The 21,499-nt window shown below is 55.6% G+C and overlaps 1 protein-coding gene across 8 annotated transcripts in view; it reads right to left on the bottom strand.

The window, feature by feature from the left end:
* ADCY7 (adenylate cyclase 7) overlaps window positions 1-21,499 on the bottom strand; it is a 54,771-nt gene that overhangs the window by 32,417 nt on the left and 855 nt on the right. For 2 of the 8 annotated variants that reach the window (XM_059382300.1, XM_059382306.1), the window contains exon 1: window positions 9,678-9,847. The exons of 2 other annotated variants lie outside the window; for them this stretch is intronic. The gene's annotated coding sequence lies outside the window, so the exon portion shown is untranslated. Of the gene's footprint in view, window positions 1-3,885; window positions 3,907-9,095; window positions 9,198-9,677; window positions 9,851-21,499 lie in introns of those variants that run through there. 4 more of the 8 variants (XM_059382302.1, XM_059382309.1, XM_059382308.1 and 1 more) reach the window with 4 other exon arrangements.

Raw genomic sequence — 21,499 nt, 5'->3', positions numbered from 1 at the left:
AAATACGAAATCAGGGAAATATCTGCAACTCTCATCGTAAGGAGCTAATCTCCCCCATATGTAAAAAGCTCCCACAGATCAAAAAGAAAGAGACCAATAACCCAAGAGAAAGATGGGAGAAGGGCTATGGACAGAAAGTGCACAGAAAGGCATTGAGAATGGCTCTTTAAAAGAAGCAGACTTCACCCATAATAAGAGAAATACAAATTAAAACTACTACAGAAGGGACGCCTGGGTGGCTCAGTTGGTTAGACGACTGCCTTCGGCTCAGGTCATGATCCTGGAGTCCCGGGATCGAGTCCCACATAGGGCTCCCAGCTCCACCGGGAGTCTGCTTCTCTCTCTGACCTTCTCCTCACTCATGATCTCTCTCACTGTCTCTCTCTCAAATAAATAAATAAAAAATCTTTAAAAAAAAAAATTTAAAAAAAAAAAAACTACTACAGAAAATCATCTTTACCCCTCTGATTGGCAAAAATCAAAGTATTTATAGAGCATTTACAGGTGGCGGCAAATCAGGAGCTCACACTTAGCCTTGGCAGGGGTATAGTAACCTCTGGAGGGAGGACAAGTTAGTCAGATGTAACAAAATCACTCATACACAAACCTTTGATGTAGCAAATCTTCAAGTAATTTATCTTACCCAGGCTTTCACATATGTAAAATGACACATGTACAAGGTTACCCATTGCAGCATTACTTAAAATAGCAAAAGAAGACAATGTAGCTACCCATCAGAGGCTCGTGAAAAAAATCACAATAGACCCATACTATGGAATAGAAGGCAGTGGTCAAAAAGGGTGCGGCGGGTTGAACTCTGCTGGTCCGGGGTATTGTGTCAAAAATCCACATGGCAACAGTAATGCCGGGCACAGGCAATGCCTGAACCGAGACGCGGTCTAGCCAAAACTGCTTTGACTGAGTGAACGAATCTTCAGTTTGTTTCTATTGCCATAATGTAGCTGGGGCAAATAAAATGTTCTTAATTGGGGCTCAGTCGGTTGAGCACCTGACTCTTGATTTTGGCTCAGGTCATGAGGTCAGGGTGGTGGGATGGAGACCCGAGTCGGGCTCTACACTCAGGGCAGGGTTTGCTTCTCCCTCCCCCTCTATCCTCCCCCCTGAGTGTGCACACTTTTCGCTCTAAAACAAATAGATAAATAATTTTTTTAAAAAGATTGCCTTTTTTGGCAGAGAGACAGCAAGCGAGGGAACCCAAGCAGGGGGAGTGGGAGAGGGAGAAGCAGGCTCCCCGCTGAGCACGGAGCCCAATGTGGGACTCAATTCCAGGACCCTGGAATCAGGACCTGAGCCGAAGGCAGACAGATGCTTAACAACTGAGCCACCCAGATGCCCCAATAAAATCTTTAAAAAGTTTTAGTACAAAATGTGAGATCTATCCCATATCTACTGCCTATAGGTAATAATACTGTATTACATATTTCAAATTCTTCCTATAAGGGCAGACCTTATGTAAAGGGTTCCTATCACACTGGTCTTAATAATAAAGAGGGCAGGAGGAAATTTTTGGAGATGAGGGATAGATAGGTTTATGGCATAGACTGTGATGATGGTTTCATAGGTGAATACTTATCTCCAACCCATCAAGTTGTATAAATTAAATATGCACAGCCTTTTGTATACCTCAACGAAGTGGTTTTGAAAATAAGCTAGGGGCGCCTGGGGGCTCAGTTGGTTAAGGATCTACCCTCAGCTCAGGTCTGGATCTCAGGGTCCTGGGATCAAACCCGGTGTTGAGCTGTGCGCTGAGCTTAGAGCTTCCCTCTTCCTTCGTGCCTCCTCCCTGCGTGTGCACGTGCTCTCGTTCTCTCTTTCTAAAATAAATAAATAAATCTTTTCCAAAATAAATAAACTAAAAACTTGGGGCACCCGGCTGGCTCAGTCTGAAGAGCATGTGACTCTTGATCTTGGGGTCTTGAGTTTGAGCCCCATGTTGGGGGGGAGGTAGAGATTACTAAAAGAAATCAACTTTTTAAAAAATGAACTAAAATATAAAGACCCTACTGGAAAAATTCAAGGGCAATAAAAGGTGATTGATAATCCAGGTGACATATATACTAACATGCGAAGATGTGTTTCTGGCATGTTTAATGGGGTGTGTGTGTGTGTGTGTGTGTGAACATACATAAGTATGTCTGTGAACACATAAAAAAAAAATAGAACCTGTTTTTAAAAAGAAACACACATATACACACACACACACATCTCGGGCCCATCCCATCTCAGCTGCACAACCCTGAGAAAGTTACTTACCCTCTCTGTGCCTCAGTTCCCTCATCTGAAAAAAGGGAGAATGCCGTCCTCACCACGTGGGGCTTTGAGAGGATTCTCAGGGGTGACAGAGGCGGGCAGCCTTGGCACAGCACACCCAAGTCAAGATGACAAGTATGAAGCTGACAGAAAGGGCCAAGAGGTCTGGGAAGAGGTGGGTAGGGAACTTGCCCCTTTCCTGCCACCCCTACCCTGTTGTGAGCCTTGCCCCGCCCCCCACTCTGCCCTGGGAGTGGCTTGGCCTAAAAGTAGTCGTACCCAAAACGGCTATCAGGGGCCCTGAGCTGCCACAGGGGTTGACACCCTCACGGGGTGCCCAGCTGGGCCTCAAGGGAGAGACCATCTGCCCGACTTGGGCTCAGAGGGAGGTGGGGGGATGTTGGGTGCAGAGGGAACTGCCATGTGGCCTCCCAGGCCCCATCAGGATCTCACTCCAAGCCTTGTAGGCCTGCTTTGTGGAGAGAAAGCATAACGCCTGCACTCAGGACAGGTTCTGCAACCTCTGAGCCCAACGGGGTGTGGAAGTTGGCGGGGGGGGGGGGGGGCATTGCTCTCCCTCTGTTTCCAACCAGGGGCAGACTCTGGAATCTTAACCTATTTGTCCAAAACCCCTGGCTGGGAAGCAGGAGAGCTGGGATTTCAACCCAGACCTGCTCCACTCTGAGGCTCAAGCTTTTTCTTAACCCTCTGTCCGCATTTCCAGCAGCAGAGCCACGAAAAGCTACGCACCCATGGTCACAATCACCCACACCGGTTTCTGGTCACCAGCAGTGCAGTGCTTAGTGTTCTCCTCCTCCTGCTTTAAGATTTCCTGTACACATTAGCAATTAAAGGCTCTGAGAAGTCCTGCAGGAAAGAAACCGGCTACATGAAACACAGCTAAACTTTTCCTAGTCTCTGGCTCAGAGGACTCTTTTTGCATTCATCTCCAATGATCTTGTTTTGGGAAATGCTGACTATGGAGCTCAGAGCTCTTCCCAGTGCAGATGTGGCCTAGAGAGGGCACTATCCCTCCCTTTTTTTCTGACCACTTAGGGCGCTTCCTCTGCCCCGGGGGTCCCCCTCTCCCACCTCCACCTGACCCTGGGTTGGGCTGGATGGACACACAGTGGAGGACAAGCCGGTATACCTGCTTGCGGTACAGGGGAATAGCCCTAAATTCAGCCGCCATGGTAGGGACTAGCCATGCCTAGTCCACAGACCCCCCGCAGACCAGCCACCAGCATGCCCAGCCCTAAGCAAGGTGCTGAGACCCCCACTCCCTCAAGGCATGGGATGGGCAGGAAGCCCGGAAGAGCCCTTCTGCCGGGGAATGAGTTCCAGCCAACCTCCCCCACCCCAAAACCACAGCCTGGCTTCTGCAGCTGCACCTACACAGGGGCTCAGGAGGACCTCCCTATAGGAGGCTAAGCCCCCCAATCCTGCTCACTTCCTCCTTTCTTCCACAAACTCCTGCCTTCCAGAGCCGGGCTCCAGTGGGATACAGGAAGCCAAGGTACTGGAGCCCCCAAGCACCCCCAAACACAGGACCACCCGTGGGGTAGCCCGCCACAGCCTCTCACACCCAAAGACACCAAGCCCGGTCCTGCTCACCCCGTGACCAGAAAACTCCTCCAGGGCTTCCAGAGGCTTCTCTGTGAGTGCAGGACTGACTTATTTCGGTTCCCCAAACAAGCCCCACCCTTTTGTCTCCAGGCTAGGGCTGCCTGGAAGCACTGCCTACCTCCCCTTGCATCCCTACCCAAGCCCCCCCCACACCACCCCCCACCCCGAACCTAGCAAACTCCTGCCCACCCTTCAGAGCCCAGGTTCACCTGTTTCCTCCCCCAGGAGGGCTGCCCAGTTCCCTCCGAATCTAGATTTGGTGCCTGCCTCTACACCCCCAGTGCCTGCAATGCCCATCGAAACACAGGACGCATGGCCTGTCACTGCCTGGCTACATGCCCCGCCCCACCAAAGGCTGACGTCTGGCTGTACACTGCCCAGCTTCCCAAATCCAGCCATTGGCGGCCACAGAGGGGATGCTTAAAACTCCACAGATTGAGACAAATCTGGCCGATACCAAATATGCACCCAGGGGCTGAGCCCAGTCCTGGGGACCTGCTCCCATCTGCGTGAGCTCTGGCAGGTCACCTGCCTCTTGGCCTCAGTTTCTCACCTGAGCAATGGGAACAAAAATGTCCCCGGGCCCCTGGCCCATTCTGGCAATGAAAAGACCTCATGGTTAGAAACCTCCTCATAAATCCAGAAGCTTCCACACTCTGGGGGGCCAACCCTACCGTGTTGTTTCAACCACAGGAGAGCAGACTCCCCCTCAGGGCCCGAGCTCCTCCAACCCACCTGTGTTCACTGGACTCCTGCCCACACCCCGTACTGGGTGACATGCTGAGGCCACAATAAGCAAGTTGCCCTGGAGAGCTCACACTGACAGGGGAGAGGAGACACACAGAAAAAGTGAGTTCCCTGAGGAAGAGAAACACGCGGGTGGTCAAGGGAGCTGCTTCAGGCTGAGAGTCAGGAAGGTAGGAAAGCCTCGTGATCAAGAGCAGAGCCGCAGGGACCGAACATCAGAGTTGCTGTGTGACCGAGGGCACATGCATTAACCTCTCTGGGCCGTTTCCTCAATCAAAGAGGCTGGTGATGGTACTTAATGCTCAGTGTTCCCACAGAGGCTGGGACACAGGAAGTGCCACCACGTGGGGTCACCCCAGCTGGCTCCAAACACAAGGGGTGAGCCACTGGGAAAAACCCTGATATCAACAGGCACTGAGCGATGCCCTTTAAGTCCCAGGGGGTCTCAGCCTGACTTCCTGACAGACCCTAAAGGCAGCCCTTCCCTCCTCCCCTGCCAAGGAAGCAGGGGTACAGAACTGCTGGTCCCTGCCCCAGGCACTGTCTGACACTGAGCCTCCCCCTCCACAGGACCTGGGCTCCAGGAGGGGTGTTTCAAAACAGGACACACCTCTTTGGCCCAGGTCCCCCCCATTAAAGCAGCACCTCCAGCTGACTTCAAAGGGCTCCTCCTCCCCCAGCCAGAAGGGGCCAGAGGGAGACAGATGTAGGAGGCTGGAGCAGGGACTGTGCAGAGCCCACTGGGAGGGGAGTGGAGGTGTGCAGGAGCAAAGTCAGCCTGGCGACTGCAGGGGTGAGGAGACTCATCCAAGGAGGCACAAGGTCCCCCAATCCACATCCCCACCACTGAGTGAGACCAGGGGAAACTGTGCCTCCCACACAGCTCCAAGCAGGAAAACGCTCCCCATCTGTGCAGAGAGGGGCTGTGCCCTGAGCTCCCAGGCCTCTCCCTGCTCCCCAAGCCAGTGACAGCAGGAACCATGGACCCCAGTCCACTGCACCAGAGGCACTTCCCAGGGGTACCAAAGGTCCCTGGAGGGGATGACAGGGGCCCAGATCCTGGAATACAAAGTGGGTCCCCACCAGGGTAGTGTGGGTCCCCAGGGGTGGCTGGTGGCCCCACCTACTACGGGCATAACCTCGCATTCCCAGAAAGCCAAACCTGCTATGCTTCGAGCCCCAGGTGGGCTCGAGCTCCTCCCTAGGTCTTGAGCACTCCCACTTCCATCACCCCCAGCCAGGCGCCAGAGGAAGAGGGAGGAGGTAAGCCTCAGGGGGGGACCACATACACATCTGCAAACCAGGATGTCCCCAGCAAAGATCTGTTTGTTTCCTTTCCCTGGGGACAGTCACAGGTAATTCCCTCCAGTGGTCAGTGTGGGGAGGGGTACAGAGAGGGGCATAGCAGGGAGAGAGGAGGGTGGCCCTGGTATCCCCAGGCCCCAGCCCTGGGAGGGTGTTCGCTGCACAGCCGGGGACGGGGGATGGGGCTGCAAAGTGACCGACCCCGGAACAGACCACTCAAGCCCACTCTTCTCCCAAGCTTGAGGACCGCTGAAGGAGGAACCCTCAAATGAGTGACCTGAGCCAGGATGGGGCGACCTGTGTCAGGTAGGGAAGCAGGAAGCAGAGGGGCTCCTTGGGCAAAGGGGAAGAGCGAGACAGGCAGGGTACTGACCAGGGTGGGGGGTGGCCGAGTGCGCAGGAGGCCCCAAGAGGCAGGACTGCACTGGGAGGGGGGCCGGGACAGAGGGCCCCAGGAGCCAGAAGAAGGGGTTCAAACATGACACCAGACAGGAGAACCAGTCAAGCATGTGTGTCAGATGAACCCAGGAAGTGTGCCGGCCCCGTGTCCAAGCCCCTGGGTCAGCCCTCCCACGCCATGTGGACTGCAGGGTCAGCTCGGCTTTCCCCTCCCCCCCCACTACACTGGGCTGGTGCTCAGACAGCACCCGAGAAGACCCATTGCTCAGACCCATTGCTGGGATCAGCAGGTGTCAGAAGGGATGATCCAGTGTCGTGGGAGAAATGTCAGGAAAGAGGAACTGAGCTCACTTCTGACCCAAGGCTCATCCCCACCCCACTTCAACACCTAGAGGGCTTCCAGGAGAAAGTCAGAAAAGGAAGGGGCTCTGATCCAGGTCAGCACTCAGGATTGGGCAACACCCCAGGCCCAACGTGGCTGTGAGATCTGGGTGCGGCAACAGATCAAGCCAGATGCCTGTGGCCCTCAGGTGGGCACCCCGCCACCCTCCCTGGGGGCTGGGGGTGGGAGGAACCCTAGTGGGTAGGGGGACAACCGTTCAAGATGGGGCAGAGGCAGAGCCAGAGGGCCATGTGTCAGGAGTGGGCTGGAGGGCTCTGGCTACCACCGGGAGACTCAAGACCGGGGTGTACTGATCTCAGACACCTGGGAAGAGCTTTCCAGGCATACGTGGCTCTCCTGGCCCCCTGCCCGGGCACGGCTACTTCACAGATGGGAGCTGGCAATCAGCCCAAGGGCTGTAGGCTCCTGGGGAGGCCCCTCCTCCTGCCCTGCCCATCCTGACCTCCCTGGTCCCCTCCCCGAGACATACCCACCCTCCCACCCAAAGCAGGATAAGCGCCGGTAACACCTGCCCGCGAGTCGTGGCTCTGTGGCACCAGATGCCACGTGTCGCCCTGTTTAAGCCTCCAAACATGAGCAACCCATTTTACAGATGCCAGGAACTGGCCCAGATAACCCAGCTCACTTCCCATACTGCTGGAAGCAGGCAGAGTGGGGCCAGGGGAGAGGGCAGGGGGCTGGACTCAGTGACCTCCAGAAGACCCCTGCCTCCCTGGTTGTTCAGATGTGATGGTCTCGTTCACTGAGCCGGACTAACTCCCAGCTTGCACATGTCCCAGGAGGCATGGCTCAGCAGTGGTACAGCCCCGCCCTGGCCCCCCAACAGCACGTGCAGACAAGGGCCAAGCCAGGCCTGTGGGGTGAGGGACCCACTCAGGGGAACCTGATTCCTCCTTCCTCACGGTGAGGCTCACCCCCTAGGCACCCTTCAAAGCCACCTAGAGCCCAGGCTCATCTTTGCCGTGCCCAGCCTCTCCAAACAAGAGGCCCCGGGACACGACGGGGCCACTCTCCATGACAGGTAATAAGTGCCCCTCGACCCCCCTGGGGGCTGACTCAACGTGTGACCCAGGACATGTGGCTCCTTCTCGGCTTCTGTCTTTTCCACTGACAAGGGGGGGTGGGTACCCACCACACAAGGTGGGGGTGAGGGGAACAGGAAATGGGTTAAGCCATCAGTTATAAACTGTAAAGGGGGGTTCCCAAAACATCAAGAATGACCTTTATCTCCCCTTGAAAAAGCACCTCTGGCCTGTGTAGAGGCCCTCCTCCTGCCCCATCCCGCCCGTCACTGCCTCGTCTCTCCCTGCACCGACCCCCCATTCTTATAGGGCTCACAGGAAGTCTCCCTCTCTTGAGACCCACTCCCGTCAAAGGGGTCCTACAAGACGACCCCTTCCCCAACCCCCGGGACTCGCTGCCAGGAAACCGCCGCTACTCTGCACTCCAACTCCACGAGCGACTCTGTCCCCCACAAAGGTCACACCTTCCCTTCTGAGGGCCCCGAATCCAGAACAATCTGAGAGCTTCCCTTCCTCTGCACCCACACCTCACATCAGAAGCCACAGGAAAACCCCAGAAGGCCCCCATCTGGAGGGAGGGAGACCCGCAGCTGGGTTAGAAACCCCCTCCGGCACAGACCCTCCCGACTCGGCCCCACGGACGCCCGGGCTTCCGGCAAAGCTGCCGACTCGACGCTTCCTCTTGGGTCGGCTCACTTCTCGTTTCAGTATCTTCTCTTGCCCCGTCCCAAGCGAAGAAAGGCCATGAACTCACGGACCCAAGGTCCTAGTGACAGGTTTGTTTTTCTTCAAATACGTTCAAATAAATACCTAGCAAATTTTAAACACGCTCATCCACATATGGGCTAAAACGACCGCCCCGGAGCCGCTGTCAGAGAAAGGCTGGCCTAGTCCCTCTCTCGTGGGCCACCCTCGGGCTGTCCACCGGCACATCTGTGGCCGACAGCCCACAGCTCTGCACTCCAACTCCACGAGAGACTCTGTCCCCCCACAAAGGTCACACCTTCCCTTCTGAGGGCCCCGAGTCCAGAACAATCTGAGAGCCTCCCTTCCTCCGCACCCACACCTCACATCAGAAGCCACAGGAAAACCCCCCACGGCCACGCAGCTATCCCAGCAGAGCCAGCCCACACTCTGGCCACCAGGATGCCAGCCACCCAGCCAGACCTGGGGGGCCAGGAGCCCTGTTGCACCGAGGTCCAGCCCAGCCCTCTGCTTTCCTCACCCCTGCCGCTCCCCTCCCCCAAGGGCTGGCCAGAGAGGAAGAGCCCAGGGCCAACTGTCCTGAGTCCTTGGTGGTGACACAGAAACGAGGCACCTACTTCAACCGTGTGCCTGGGTCTGGATGAGCCCACAGAATGTTCCAGAAGGACCTACTCCCACTGGTCTGCATCAGTCCCCGGGGGGCCTCAGGTTGGGAGGGGCTGGAGAGAAAGGAAGACCATTCCATTTTCCAGAAGCTCCTTGGTTCTCTCTTGGGCAGGTGTCACTTTCAAGGTTTTTCTTTCTTTTTTTTTTTTTTTTTGGCTTATTTTTCTTTTTAACATAACAAACAAACTTCGACAGCCCTCCCCTCACTAATTGTTACTGTCATTGAGAAAAGTGGACTCACAAATGTAAAATTATAAGCTTGAAAAGAGAAGTGGACACCTGAGAGCCCAGGGCTGACAGAACTCCCGGTGGAACAAGCCCCGTGAGCCCCCCACCACAGATCTAACAGCAACCCCTCGTCGGGCTGGGCAAAGCCTGGGGACAGCTGTCCAGGTCCTCTGTCCAGGAGCTGCCCCACCACCCCCAGCACGGACCCTGTCCAACCCCTGCCGGCGAGGGAGGCCCAGCCCGCCCGCACTCCCTCAGGCCCAGGCCACCAGGACACAGGGCGCCCCGTCCCCAAAGCCCTTTACCTGGCTCTCATCCAGGCCCCCTCGGCGGGGTCTGAGCCCGCGTGGAGGCGGCCCGGCCCCCGCCTGCCCCTCTTCGGCCGGAGTCCGGGTGCACACATGGGAAGCCTCCTTTGCCGGCTACCTACCAAGCGCGAGTCATATCTGGGACCCACAACTTCCTGCTCCACGGCAGCCGTCGCCGCGCAAAAGCTAAGGCTGAGCCCTGAGCTCGGCGCCTCCGGGGGTGTGGGGAGCCCCCCTCTCCCAGCTGCAGCAGGGCCCTTAGCCGAAGTGGGGAGAGGCAGGAGTCCAGGCTCCTGGCTCCAATGACTTCATGGAAATTGGAAGCTTGAAGCTGGAACGATTTTCAAAAAGTGAAAATAAAACAGGCACCAAAACCTCCGTTAGAAGCCCCAAGGAGACGGCTGGAGGCCAGGAGTAAACGCATCCTTGACAAGCAGCCCGACACTGAGCCTCATTCTGGCTCCCCACCAACAGTCAGACTCTGAGCCTCAGTTTCCCCACCCACATAGTGAGGGGGCTTCATCCATCTCTGAGAGGTCAAAGGTCTCCAGCCTCATCGGCTGCCTCTCCATTTCGCAGCTGCCCCCACTCCAAGGCCCATGCCTGGAGTGGCTATTCCAAGCAGCTCGAGCCCCCAGAGAACCCCAGCAGCCCTGGGCCCCAGGCAGCCAAAGAAGCAAGCTCCTTCTGCTTTGCCAACCCTCAGTTTCCCCATTGGGATCACGTGGTGCTCCGCAGTGAGGTAGCAGGCTAGGAAGGACCGTGAAGCAGGGAGCGGAGGCCTCTTAAGATAGAGGGACAAGGCACCCCGGTCCTCAAAGCCTGTTCAACAAGTGACCTAAGGTCCTGCGACCACGTTCTACCCTTTATCCTGACAGCAAAACCTACTGTTTGGTAACAAAGTGAAGAACAGAGACCATTTCTCCCAGCTGACTCCCCTGCCCTCCCCAGGCCTCCGTCTCAGCTCCGTCCTCAGAGGAGGCCTTGGCCAGGCTCTTCCCTCCTCACCTGCTGCACCCCCAGCCGTGGCCCCTGGGCACCTAACCCCCCAGCCCCCACACAGACTTCAAGGTCCCGCCAGGCAGGGCCCATGCACCCAGGCTGATGAACCTTCCAATCAACATTTGGACACTGGCTGGTGTCAGCCTTGAGCACGGCCTCCCACAACGGCCCATCAGCCCCACAAGGAAGGTTCCCTTCTGCAGAACAGGAAGCTGAGGCTCAGAGAGGTCACTCAATTGCCCCAGAGCACACAGCTAAGAAAAGGCAGAGCCAGGATTCTAGCTCAGTTCTGTCTGATTCTATAGCCTGTACTCTCAACCACTCACCCCATGACCATCGTGGGACCAAAGAAAGGATTGCCTGAGGACAGGTTACTCCAAATCCCACTATACCCTACCTTCCTCCCCATGGCCAGGACCGCTCTCTGCTGCTGGGGGCACAAATGGGACTTGGACACAGCACACCGCCCCCCCAACCCCGGCCAAGCTCCCAGGCTAAGCTGTGCCCACCAAGGCCTACACAAAGGTCTGGGAGAATCATCTATGGAGACAAAACTCATGGACCGGAGCTCTGGGCAGAGAGACCTCACCCACCCAGGAGCCACAGCCTGGGAAAGTGGTAAGGTCCTGAAACAGTGGGCAGGAGGGAATAAAAGTGCAACAGAAACAAGGCAGACTGTCGGGCGACCAAACGACAAATAACGTCAAGCCCTGAGCCAACAGATGCCAAGCCCTTCCCCTCGGGAAGAAACCCCATGGCACCCGGTGCCTCTGGGACCTCAGGCAGGCTTCCTGGAGGGGGTATGAGCAGGGAAACACCATCCGTACCTCAGTCACCTTATCTTTTCCTTCCCCTAAAGTCAGGAGGCTCACCACACCCCAGAAGAGCCCTGAGAGGCTAGTGATTTGCTGGCCCGGCCCCTCGTCCCTTGGATGAGGAAGGAAAAGGCTTATGAACGCTAGAGTCAGAGCCCCAAACAGCAACCTTGGCCAAGCTGTGTGATCTGGGCAGCCCCGGAGCCCCTCTGTAAAGTCACCCAGCTCCTTGGAAGGCCGGGGAGGCTTAGGCGAGAAACGTGTGGAAGGCACAGAGTAAGTGCTCAGTTAAAGGCGGACAAGGGAAGACAGACTCAGGGAGTGGGGCTCTCTCGGTTCCTAACCCCAGATCCTGGCTCTGCTATGTGCTTGCCCCCAGTCCAAGGCCTTTCATGGCATTGCTGTGCCTCCTCAGTCAAGTCGTGACCCCCACAAGTCATGTTTCCATCCTCCCTGATTAGGAGTCGGAGGCCCTCATTCCATCCTATAAGTCCTAACCAGTTGCATGACCTCAACCAGTCCTTTCCCCTCTGGAAACCCAGTTTCCTGACTATTAAATGAAGGACTGAGCCCGAGTGCACCCATATGTTCCCAGCCCAGGAAAGAAAAAGATCCCAGGACGCCCCTGAGTCCACGTTCCATGCCTCACTCTTTCATGCCTTGATTCAGACCCTTCTGCCCCCAGGAATGGTCAAAACGCTGCCCACCCTCCCAAGACAAGTATAAATGCCACCTCTTCCAGGAAGCCTTCCCCAGGGTCCCATCACTACTGCCTCTGGGCTGCAGAGCGCCACAGGTCTCTCCCCAGAGAGTTTATAGTGAGATACCCTCCTTCTGCAGCAGCCATCTCCACTCTGGTAATAGCTCCCTGTTCCTATGGGCAACCAGCCCTCCAGGGGCAGGCTTGTGACCCCTGTCCACTGAGGAACGGTCATGGGACTCAAAGTGGTCCAAGGAGATCCAATTCTGGGATTTTGTTGGAACTATATAGGAAAAAGGCGCTCACATTTCAACAGCCTGGTAGGATGTGAGCTAGAAGCGACGGGTGCCATTTTGCCCCTGTGGTAGTCAGCCTCCAAATGACCTCCAACAACCCTCAGTGTTCATGCCCCTCCCTACCTTTGAGACCCACAAAATATGGCAGAAGTCACAATGTGTGACTTCTGAGGTCATGAAAGAGAGCGTGGCTTCTCCCTTGCCCCCTCTTGGAGCACTGGCTCTGGGGAAGCCGGCCGCCATGTTGTGAGGACACTCAGGCAGTCCCATGACAGGGAGCGGAGGGCCCTCCCTCAGCCAGTACCACGCTGCCAGCCCTGGGACCCAGCGGCCCCCGTCACAAGCAGCCGGACTCCCTCTCACCACCGCGGCCCTGGCCTGCTCAGGCGTGACCCAGGATCATCTGTCCTCTTTGGGAGGTCCCCCAGACACTCAAGAGGCCCTTGGTGACATTTCTGCCTGAGGGATATGCACTCAGATTGTCCCCCCAAGAGCACAGAGCAGAGACACGGCCCCCGGCCCGCGCCCCCTGCAGCATGCGTACCCCCCCCAACTCGCCCACCCGTCGGGGAGGACAAACAGCTGGCTTAGCACAGGCGTCTGGTCCGCTGCCCCCAGCTCTTCCAGGCTCATGGCCAGGAGGGCTGGAGTGAGATTCCCCATGGAGGGGGGCCTCGTGCGGCAGACACAGCCTGGTGGCCCCGTCACTCACCTTCCTCCCAGACTGATTTTTCACACAGGGCCCTAGGGGTGAGGGGGGGGCACATTCCAAAGCATCCACTCACCTCCGGCCCCTCTGCCTTCATCTCTTCCTGGCTGTGGGCTCAGGGATGGGCCAGGATCCCTTTCTTTCCCAGACTGGGAACACATGGACACCCTCTGGCTCCCTCCTTCCCTCCAGTCAGAAAACTGGGATTGCAGAGGAGAAGGGGCTGGCTGAGGTCAGGCGACAGGTCACAAGTGACAGGATGGAATGAGGGCCTAACTCCTAATCAGTGGTGGTCCTAAGGGGCGGCTTGGGGCGAGCCTCAAAGCCACTCCAAATAAACACATGGGCTAAGTAAACAGCATCTTAGCTATTAAACTCAGCTCCTCTCAACCCTGCCCCTCCCCTGCAGAAATCCGCCGCCTGTCGCAGGTCCAGCGCCAGAACAAGGAGAGAGAACAAGGAGAGAGGGGCAGCCCAGCATCACGTAGGGGGCGCTGTCCACCGGACGGCAGGGGGCTGGCTCCCAGGACCCTGATGGCCCCAGCCTCCGCTAGGCCTGGGAGATGGAGGGCTTTGGAGGAGGAAGGGGGCAGCCAGGGTCACAGGGTGTTGAGTAACAGCACAGAATCCTAAAAGAACAGATGTGAAAGCTCTCGCCCTGCCAACCAAAAGTCCTCATTTCCTTTGAAAAACTTGGCAGCTGGGCTGCACAGCAGCCGTCTGTCCTTCCCCACACCCAGCTGCGGTGGGAAGGGCTGAGGGGTGACGAGGAAGGCCATGCTCTGCCCCACAGATCCTAGGAAGGGGGTCACCACCGAGACGCCACACTGTGAAAATGGCAGCCACAGACCTGCATGTTCATTTAATCGTGTCACAGATGTGTGAAAATCTAGGGGCGCCTGGGTGGCTCAGTCAGTTAGGCATCTACCTTCTGCTCAGGGTCCTGGGATCCAGCCCTGTGTTGGGCTCTGCACTCAGCAGGGAGTCTGCCTCTCCCTTTCCCTCTTTCGCTCCCCTGCTCGCGCGCTCTCTCTCCCCCCACCAACCCACCTCTACTAACTAAGTAAATAAATCTTTAAAAAAAAAAAAAAGAATCTAGAAGGATGTACTCAAATCTTAGGAGTTACCACTAAGTTGGTAGAATCTAACAGTCTTTCCATACCTATCTTATTTATGACTATTTTCCAATTTTCTCTAAAAAAAAAAAAAAATTAACCACCTGTGTTATTAAGAGATACCAGGTAAAACTACCATGAAGAAAAAGTCAAGAATCAGAAAGAACAATGTCTTGATATGAAGTTCTTCCCCCAGAGCCAAACTCAGCACCACCTGTAACCAGGTGAAAATGGAAGGGTTTGTTATTAAAAATGCTTCGACGTTAAAGCCACTGAACATCTGTGGCCACGGGCATCACATGCGAGGCGCAAGCAGACGATGCCAGCTTCCCAGGAGTAGCCTGTCTCCGTCTCCAGCGAGACGCTCTCCTGCAAACGACACTGAATGAGATCAAGCCTCCAGGTTCACGGGGGTAAGGAATGTGTTACACATGATAGGAGGCTTGACTGTAGGAAAAGGGATCTGGCTTCAAAAACCTCCAAAATGGGGCATGTGGGTGGCCCGGTTGGTTAGGTGTCTGCCTTCAGCTCAGGTCATGATCCCAGGGTCCAGGGATTGAGTCCGGCAACTTTAGGCTCCCTGCTCAGTGGGGAGCCTGCTTCTGCCTCTCCCACTGCCATTCCCCGACTTGTGCTTTCTCTCTCTTTCAAAAAAATAAAAATCTTAAAAAAAAAAACCCATGACACTAGGAGAAGGGATGATTATCAATTCTGTCATACAGTCTCATTATATAGACCTAATAAGGACCATATTTAAAAAAAAAAACTAAAATAAATACATATTTGATGTGTATAGATCAATTAGATATTTGAACTCTGAATGGATAGCTACAGTCTGAACACTGCTAGACTTCAGGTGTGGTAATAATCCTGGGGCGGCTAGTCCTTACCTTGCAGTAATATATACCACAATCTGTCTAGAGGAAGCAATAGGTCTGGAGGGGAAAGCATGGGGGAGGAGGGAGGACCCCCTCCCCGGGGTGGCCGCTAAGGGATGGGTATGCAGCGGCTGTCCCCACTCCTCTGTCTTTCCCTGTACCCATGTAATCCTTCCCTAGTGAAGCTGAGACCCGATCCTGGGAAGAACTCTACGGCCTTGTCTTGCTCGAGTCCCAAGCAGTGAGGGGTTGTGGCAAGCCCCTTCCCACGGATGAGAAAGGTGCCGCTCTGGGAGAGAAGGCCACTCACCTGGGGTCTCAGAGCCAGAACCTACCGACAAAAACCGCAAAACCGGACTCGATCCTGCTCCCGGCCCAGACCCCAGGCCACAAGGGATGAGCACCCAACCGAACATCAGCGGCCCCCCATGCATGAAGCCCGGGGCAGGGGTGCCACAGGGTCCCAGGCTCCACCGTCACCCCCTCACAGGGCAGAGGCGCTCCTCCTCCTTGGCCTCAACCTCCACCCGCCACCCCCAAAGGAGCTTAAAGGCTTCCAGAACCAGCCAGGGCGCAACAATGATACCCTCTTCTGGCAAATCCCTCCAGGGAGCCCCTCCCTGTCTCATCTGCTGACCGCAAAGCAGTTTCCTGGGAGGCGAGCACCCTCCACGCCCCCAGACGCAGCCTATACCGCAAACCTGCGTCTGCAGGGGTGGGGCGGAAGGGATGCACCCTTCCTAATTTACCGACACAAAGAATCCTTAGCGTGTGCAAACCCTTCGCTGCCGGCTCTTCAGAGGAATGCTCCAACCACAAAAATATCGGAAACAACCTATGTGTCCAGCTATAGGGGACCAAGAAATCCACCAGGGCTGCCAGAGCACCAGACGCCAGGCCAGCCTGATGTGGCTAGGATCCCCGCTGAATGCACTCACAGAGCGTGGGGGGGGGGGGGCACGTGGGGCTGGCTGAATTGTCCTTAGAGGACAAGAAAGACACTTGGGTGCAGTTTGTTTTCTTGTACTTTAAAAAAAAAAAAAAAATGGGACGCCTGGGTGGCTCAGTTTGTTTTTTTTTTTTTTTTTTTTTTTTTTTTGATCCCAGCGTCCTGGGATCGAGTCCCACATGGGGCTCCTTGCTCGTCAGGGAGCCTGCTTCTCCCTCTGCCTCTGCCTGCCACTCTGTGCTTGCTCTCACGTCTCTATGACAATAAATAAAATCTTAAAAAAAAAAAAAACTTAAAAAAAAAAAGCCCTCTAGAAGGATATACACCCGTATGTTAATGGATTACTTGGAAGAGTACAGATTCTGGTTTTTGTCCTCACTTTACTGCTGGAGTTTTCCGATTTTTCAATAATAAATGTGAATTATTTCTGTAATTAACATAAAAAATTCAAGCCATTTAAAAGGAAGAAATGAGCTTTGTCCTCCTGGGAACAGAATGAGAGCCTTGGCCTAGGAGGCAGAAGCAGCATGGCTGTGGGGCCTCTCAGGTTCACGTCGCTCCTCTGAGCCTCAGTTTCACCATCTGTTGGGGAAACCCACCAAGGGCACTCCTCCCGCCATCCCTGCGGAGCCTGTTCCCTCTTCTGTGAGATGGGGCCCGTAGGGCACACCTGCAAAGTCAAGGAAAAAGTGCCTGCCCAGCCTTACCCAGCCTTTGCTTCTTCCTTTCCCTTCTCAAGCACCTCCTGACCCCACACCCAGGCCGGTGGGGACCCAGGGGCATAGGAGGCCAGAAACTGGGATGAACAGTCCTCACGGCCACACACAAAGAAGTCTACCCTGCTTGAGGGTAACATACTGGGTCCTTGAGTCCTTGGGATCGCCCTCCAGGAAGGTGGTATAACCCCATTTGACAGAGGAAGACCCAAAGGCTCAGAGGGGATAATTGACTCCGACCAGCAGACACCAAAGCCTGATGAAGACGGCAGCCCAGGCTCCGCCAACACTCCAGTTAGGGGGTGGGTCCCTTCTGCTTCCCTTTGCAAGAGCCAGGCGCCCTGCTTCGTGCTGGGGATGGGACCGAGGGAGGACTGGGGTAGAACAGGGCATGTAGCTGGAAATCTGGGTTTTTGTGTAGAATCTCATAGTTTCAGATTCTGGCAATGAATCTGAAATAGATTGTAAGCCGTTCTGTCAGTGCTCGGGACCTACTGCTGCGGGACCCAGAGCAGACCACTTAACCTCTCTCGACTTCAAGTGTATCCTTTAGAAGTGGAAAAAATAACACAGGTTCCTGTGACAGTAAGCTACACTCTGCCCAGACGAATGGTGATAAAAAGCAACGGTGAATAGTGAATGCCAGGCACCATTCTAAGTAATGTGAATTAATGTCATTTCATCCCAACCATGAGGCATTCTTTTTAACTTTGTATTTTGAAATAACTTCAAACTTCCAGAAAGATTACAAGAAAAGCACAAAGAACTCCCCTATACTTTTTATGCAGATCTACTTATGCTGTTTTGTCTCATTTTAAGATCTATATACATGTCTCTTTCCAGTACTTGAAAGCAGACTGCTTACCCTGTGCCCCTCTACCCCTAAAAACATCCATGCATGTTTCCTAAGAACACAGACCCTATAGCTATCAAATCATTTAACATGGATACAACACTTTACAGTTCATGTTCAGTTTCGTCAGCTGTCCCAGTAAAGTCCCTTACACGATGTTTTGTTTTGTTTTGTTTTGTTTTTCCCATCCTGGGTTCACATACTGAGTTTGGTTGTCCTGTCCCCTTGGTGAGCTTTGATCTGGAACTGTGCCTTGGCCTTTGAGATAAGTATTCTGTCCCCACTTCATAGATGAGAAACAAGCCCAGAGAGGTTGAAGCACTTGCCTAGGAAATAGGCAGCTGAGACTCAAGCCCACGGGGTCCCCTCCAGAGGCCATGTTCTCGTCTGCCAGGCCAAGAACTTGCAAATAATACCCTTTGTTGTTAATAGCTGGAAACAGTGGTTCCCTCTGCCAATAGCAGGACTGCTCCCAGCCACCTCACTCAGCAGGTGGTTATTAACCAAAGGAGTGGCCTCCTGCTGCCAGCTCCGTACACCTGGCAATGGCCCTGGCCCAATGCCCACCACCCCAGTCTGTGGGGCTCCATTTAGCCCCTCTTATAATAAGCTGGGAGACAGAGAGGGCCATGGATGGCTGAGGGTAGGAGGGAGCCATGGTTCCTGCCTTCCTTTTTTCCCCTCTCAAAGTGACAATTCAGGCTCAAATGTCAAAGGCAGAGGAAGGCAAAGGCCCCAGAACCAAAGCCTGAGGTCAAAAGGGTCCCCAGGCCAGGTCCCTGACCCACAGTCCACCAGCACTGAGTGTGACCCCTGAGGTCAGCTGTCCAAGAGAGGGGTGCGGAGCATTTCCTAAGAGACGTGATGGCATTGCACAGGGGGGAAGGGTTTACAGGAAGAAGGAACAGCAGGTGCAAGGGCCGGGAGGTAGGAGAGGAGGTCTCCGTGCAGGGAGCAGAAAAGACGCAGGATGTGATGGGCCATGTAGCCTGTGCTACTCAGAGAGAAGTCTGTGGGCTGATCCCACGCACTTGGCTTCTTCAGTGCAGACCCTCCCGGATGTGGAATCATCAGTTGCTTTCTGGGCCAGGAATCCTTCTCCCCAATTCTAACCCAGGCCAAGCATCAGCTTAGGAAGCCATTCTCTTCGGTTCCCAAACAGGTGTGGCTCAGGGCTGGAGGCTGCTGTCACCCCAGCCCCCGTCACCTGCCTGCCGGCCCCCATCAGATGGCTCTCCAGCAGCTGGACATGAGCCATGGCTCCCCTTGGACTCACAGTCGGAGAGGCAACACCGCCAACAGGAAGGTCCACAACAGACCAATTAGGATGTTGACTTCTGCATGAGTTCCAGGCTGTTCTGTTTGTTTCAAGACTCATCTGCTCTGAACTATTTCAGAAACCTGAGACTTTCCCCTTGGACACTTTATTAAATTCAGAAGTTTACATCTGTCCCCAGACCAGACCTGCAAACCAGGGTCCGAGCTTCAGGAGCACCAGAACTGCTCTTGAGAAGTTTTCTGGAGCAAATGAGAAAGGAGTAAAGTTTTGCTTTTCTCGCTTTTAGACAACTTTGAAAATACAGCAAGCATGAATAAAGAAGAAAATGATCAATCACCAGACTTCCCCAAAGATGTACCAATGAAGACCTCTCCATGTCTGTCCTTCTCCAGTGTCCAGAGTGTGGACTGGCCTGCCTGCTGTGTGAGGTTCTCCCTACGGAGGTGTTTGGGGTCAAGGTGAACTCTGTTTCCCCAGTAGGCTCGTAAGGGGCTCAGGAGGGCAGGAAGCCATGCCATCTCTTTGCCTCCAGCCCAGGCAGGCCACTCAAGACTCCCCCTGCTGGAGTCAGCCACGGAGTCAACAAAAGCCACTATTCCCCATCAGCGTGCCTGTGTGCCCAGGTACACAGAAAAAGGATCCAAGCCGCGGAGATCAGCAGCAAAGCCCCAGAGCATCCTTGGGGAAAAGGGAGGAGCAGAAGGAAGGGAGAGGTGAGTGGGCAATGTGTTGTGCCCTTGGTGGAGGGGAGGGAATTAAGGGGTCCACTTGAGAGCCCTTCACCTGTTGGGGTGGGGTCAGGCTCCCGATATGTACTCAAAAAGACTTCACCAGAACCATACCAGAATAGGATGAGAAGACCATGAGGCCAGGCCCTAGTCCCAGCTCCAGGCCTAACTTGTTAAGAGACCTTTGAAGACCTCAGTTTTCCCACCTGTAGATGGGGCAGGTCATTCCAGCCCTAACTCACAGATCAAATGATATAAGGAAGGTGCTGGGGCTCTGTGAGCCTTCTGGCCTCAGAAATCAGAGGGCTCCCACCTCTCCCTGCCCCCTCCCCCCCACCCCCACCACAATAGGCCCAAGAGCACCAAGAGCTGAGGGAAGAGGACCTCACATGTCAAGATCCTGAACACTGAGCCCTGGGGGAGGCAGCTGCCCCCTCTGATCCCCCTGGAGCAGCTCCATTCCTGGGGGAATCTCCTCACTGTGCCTGGGGTCCACCCCCCACAACCCCAAGTCCCCACCACACAAGCTCCCTGCTACCATGAGGGCGGCTGCCCACCTGTCAAAGCAGTGACAGAATAACAGAGCCCCAGACTCCCCCCACACCCCACCGCCGGAACCCCTCAGCCAGGGGCCCTGAGACCAAGCAGGCCTGATGGTCGTGGGTTCACAGCTCTGCGGAGCCTCACTCTGGACCAGTTCTGAGGGCGCTTCAGCACAATAGAGGCTGGGCCACATTGGCTGTTCCAGGCACAACCCCCAGACCCAGGCCAACTGGGCTCCTCCTGTGAAAGACTCCAATCCTAGACTCTCATTTCCAGCTTTGACTCTGGGACTCAGAAAGAACAGGAGTTCTTGGCCTCTGAGGGGGGGGACCCAAGATAGAACCCTTCAGACCCCACTGAGGAAGACTCCAGCATCTCTCCCCCAACCAGGGTCAGACTACCTTTACCCATTCCCTTCAGATGTAAGGTTTAGGTTTCCGGTTTTCCCCAGTGGGTATCTAAGTCAGGGCTACTGCCTAGCTCTCTAGCCCAACCCCCCTCCTTTAATTCGAAAGGGGCCCTGCTCAACCCCGGCTGTGGTAGGACTGCCTCCAAACCCAATCCCTGGTCTGGCCCTCATTGCGCCTTCTCCCCCTTGAGGTATTATTGTTACTTTCAGTACACTCTACCGGCGCTCTGCTCGGGAGCCCGGGCCTTGTCAAGTCTGGGAAACCTAACCAGCCAGGCCCTCGGGACCATCACAGGCCAGCGAGCTTGCCAGCATCGGTCCGAAGGTGACCGGCCTGGGGTGCAGCCGGGGAAAGGCACAGAGCCGTGTCCCTCCCGCAGGTCTCAGTCCTGCCGTCCCTCCCGCAGGTCTCAGTCTTGCCATCCGGAAAGTGGGGCCGCGCCCAGACTCGGTCTGCGAGGCTCTCCCGCGGCCCCGGGAGGGGAGCAGAGGACCCAGGGAGGGAGCATCTGAGAAGACCCCCAGCCCCCGCAAACCCCGCAGGAGGAGGAGAACGCAGGGGGCGGCGGCTCCGCTTCCCGCCTCGGCGCCTTTCCCCGGAGGCTCGACCCGGCAGACGCAGCCCCAGCCCCACACCCACCGGGTCTCCGCCTGGGTGGGGCCCGGCCGGCGCGCTGCACGGACGCGCAGACACCCCGCGCGACGCCCCCCACGACGCGGGGGCCCCGGGGGCTCGGACGGCGGCGCGCTGCCACTCGGGGTCGCCGCGCCTCCCCGCTCCGGGGCCCGGGCCGCCGCCGCCGCCGCCGCCGCCGCGCTCACCTGCC

The sequence above is a fragment of the Mustela nigripes genome, chromosome 17, assembly GCF_022355385.1.
Source record: "Mustela nigripes isolate SB6536 chromosome 17, MUSNIG.SB6536, whole genome shotgun sequence".
In the NCBI taxonomy this organism is placed as follows: domain Eukaryota; kingdom Metazoa; phylum Chordata; class Mammalia; order Carnivora; family Mustelidae; genus Mustela; species Mustela nigripes.
This window is presented reverse-complemented; position numbering and strand designations above follow the sequence as displayed.